The following is a 4,060-nucleotide window of genomic DNA, read 5'->3' as shown; positions in this document are numbered from 1 at the left end:
ATATATATATATGGAAGTGGGGGGTGTCAAGCATTTTAGAGCCAAATAACATTCCATGTTGTTGAAAAAATTTACAAGTTTAATTTTAATCAGTTATAGTGGAGGGGTGGGAGCTGTTAGAAAGTGATGAGTTTCTTCTGTCAGGCAGGAATAAGACCAGAGGTCTCTCAATAGGGACTTTGTAACAGCACTCATGCCAATCAATATTTTAACTCTGTACCTTTCAGGAAAAGTTGGTGTCTTATTGACTTTCACTTCTCAAAGAACATGACTGATTTTTACCCAAAGGCTGTTGCAAGGAAAAAGGAAGCAAAATGAGCAGTGTCAAAAGTTGAGGGCCACAAAATATAGCATGGGGAATGCTTTTCAATAACACAACAATTTAGTGGCAACTGTTGAAGAAAAGGTAATATTTTTAAGCAGTGTGTTGTTGTAGGTCCATACTGAAAACTAGTTCACTTCATCCAACAGGGCAAGGAATAAAAAAAAATATTCCTTCCATTCCAGCAAGCTGTGAGAAGAGAATAAGTTTGTATTAAACGGGCACTACTACTGTAGACTGTGTTTTGTCCAGAAAAGCTGTTGCTGAGAGGCAATTATCAGGTCACACAAAATCCTGCAGCTGTGAATGTGATGGGCATTCGTCCCTGGAAGTCTGGTAGTTTATGCCTTTGACAAATATAGCAACACTTACACTGAGCAAGACACACTTTTGGTCTCAACTTTATTCAAGCAGAGGTAAACACACTTGTCAGGTTTAAACTGTGTGAATGACAACTCCTGTTTCAATCAGATCAGACTTAAATACTGATAACAAAATATATCTGAGGAAAAGGTAAATTCAAAGGCACTTGTATAACATCCTGAGATGTAATCTCATATACCTCAGTAAATTCACACACAAGACAAATAAATTATAAATTCAATTCAGAAAGAAACCTCCAGCAGAACCAAGCTCAGGATGGGCAGCCATCTGCCTCGACTGGCTGGGTATGAGAGGACAGCAAAGAGACACAGACAAACTCAGAAAGACTGGTGTCCAGGTGTTATTTTCCAATGGAAGAGAGAAAAGAAAACACATTATAGAATTAGTAAGGAACTATTTATATGTTTATATTTACATGTTGTTACAATACAAAAAACATTTTTTTCTCAAAAAATGCCAGACTGTTTAATTTCAAAACAATTGTGCCTCATGTGCATTGTGTCATAAAGGCCTGAAGATGCTTCATCTAGCATATGTCCCCCCCCCATTTGACATGTTATTTGACTTATTTGTCTTATTTATGTGCCACCTGTCAACTGTGAGGTTTGGTGTAAAGGAAACAGGCAAAAACTCAGTGAATCCAAAAATGCTGACAAGGAAGCAAGTATTTACTTGATGGAAAATACTAAGACCTCAGAGACATAAGCCATACAGCTGACAGCATAATGCACCCACAAAACAATGAGGACACGAGACTGAATATTAAGACAAAGTTATGAGGGGCAAACAAGAGATGTACACAAAAAAAATGTATGTAATAAAAGTCATTGAAACTTTAGGTTCCACAAAATGTGTTCTGACTTTTTCTTCTTTTCTTCATGTGAAAAGTAGAAAAGTACATGTTAAAATCAGGCTCAGTTAAATCATGTGGTTTAGCTACTTGTGAGAGACTTCTCTTGTTGGGAATCGAAGCCAGTAGGTAATGGTTTATGGAAGCAGCTGTGTAAAAACTTTGGAAACAATGTCTGGGATGTTGATGTCTTACCTATTCCCCCCGCACACAATCATCTTTCATCATCGTCAATAATAATAATGTATTAGTCTTATGTAGTCCTTTTCGAGACCCTCAAAGACACTTTAAAATGTCATGCATCATTCATTCACACACTGATGATGGTAAACTACAATGTAACCACAGCTGCCCTGGGACAGACTGACAGATGTGTGACAATGTGTTAAAAATATATAAACACACAGCAGCCTAATGATCATCAGTGCTGGATGAGTGTAAACTGCAGAGTCCTAGCCTCATGATGTAGCTCGTCTGTGCTGGCTCATTCTTTTTAACAGTGGCTGCTTTGTTTCCCTGATGTATTATTGGTCACAGTCCTACTGGCATGTAACAGCATACACAACATTAATCTGTTTGTGCTGGAGGACTGGATTTTTGGGAAGAATAAGTCTTTTCCATAATGTGTTTTGGGGTTTAAAAGCCACTGGGGTGTCATGTTTAGAGAATAAGTGTCTAACTTTCTGTGAAACTCCTGCAAGTAGTAACAGTTTGTCTGATCCTAAAGTCCCAAGGCCTGAGTCAAAAGAGGCGTGTCCAAATAAAATTAGTGTTGAGAACAGTGTTTTTCAGAATATCATTTGACTAAAGACAAATAAAGCCCTGTTTCTGAAATCATGTGACTTACTGACTTGTGTGATTGGAATAGCTGTTTCAGTTATTATCGGCTCCTAGGGTTTTGGATAGGTTAATGCTGTTTTTTAGCACCTAAAACCAGGGGGTGCAGGTTTGTCGCCTCCTCTCTATTTTTGGTGCACAAAAATACAATAAAATAAAATAAAATAACAAAAGAAAATGTTATAAACATTTCGACAAAATATTGTATATATGTTTTCTAATTAGCAAAATWAATAATTTATAGTTACAGTATGTAAACTTCCATTTTACTCATGAGCGTTTTCATGTGAGTCACTTACGGGTCACGCTTTGTTCGCAGCTAGATTCCCATAGATGACTYATGAAGATTTTGGTCATGCGCAGTAAGTCTTCAGTGCAAAAGAATAGGGTGGCCTGTGTTCGCAGCTGACCTCCAAACACACACCGGTGGTGGGTGGGTCCACCTATGTCAACGACTCGACATTAGCAGCCGGCAGGGCAATATGAGGCAGMTTTTGGAGAGCAACAACTGAGAAATGAAGGAGAAAACAACCTTTTCAAACAGAACACGAGGAGAAATTTAAGGTGAAATAGCTTGGACCGGATAAGCTGGACCTAATAAAAATTGAGCAAGAATTTGTGTAGTTAGATTGTGTTGGTGTTCCCTTTATTTTTTGAGCAGCAAATACTGTAGATAAATGCATGAATGGGTCAGAGCAAGGCTTTGGGCATGTTTTTGTATGAGCGTGTAACATTATAACATGATATAAAACTAAAAAAGTTGATTTTACATGATATTGCCCCTTTAACAAAACTATTGTTTTGATTTTTCTTAATAAACACAGCTGATATCTAAAATTTGGTGCTTTAAAAAAACTGAATCGTTCACCTGCAGCTCAGTGATTAGTTTTGTTTTATTTCCTTTTCCTTACTGCTTGCTTGATTCTTCACTTAAATAGTTTCAAGACATATTAACAGCTGGTACAGGGGCCCATCTTGGACAGCGTATCCAGTTTATGAGAAAAAAGATTAAGTGTTGTTTTCAGCATTTTCTTCTAGCATCATGACTCTTTGACTTGTCCTCGAATTATTTCACAATATACAAAGTTTTAGTTGTCCAGACATGCCTAAAGTAATTTTTTATTTGAAACAGTAAAACTTAAGACTGAATCTTTTTGGTGCAACATTTTTGAACACTTTATAACATGTAATTAACAGGAATAAAGGTGCTTTGATTATTAGCCACTAAAGCTGAATGTGCACTGATTGTGTTCTGTGAGTCAAAATCATTAAAGCACAAAGGAAGAATGATACAGAAACAGAGTTCAGATATTTTATTTCCAAAGACCCAAATTAAAGCAGTGGGGCACAATGTGCTAAAATTACACCCAGCAAATTGGCACAGCAGAGCTCAGCAACATATGGACACTGCATCCCGCCCAAATTAGAAAGTTCACACCCTGCAGAGGCTGCCAAGGTGGGAACAGAAGCTAAACACAGTCAGATGATATGATAACATATCCTCTGTTTGTTGTTCTTTCCATCAAGCTGCGTGAATGGAAATGATATGATAGTAAATATAATTTTTAAAGCACATATTTTGACAGCATGATTGGGTGTTTGTTTTATTATATACAGCGGGTATATATATATACATATGACACACACACACACACACACACACACAC

This window comes from Austrofundulus limnaeus, unplaced genomic scaffold (assembly GCF_001266775.1).
Source record: "Austrofundulus limnaeus strain Quisiro unplaced genomic scaffold, Austrofundulus_limnaeus-1.0 Scaffold71, whole genome shotgun sequence".
Lineage (NCBI taxonomy): Eukaryota > Metazoa > Chordata > Actinopteri > Cyprinodontiformes > Rivulidae > Austrofundulus > Austrofundulus limnaeus.
The sequence above is the reverse complement of the archived record's forward strand: the minus strand, read 5'-3'. Positions refer to the sequence as shown.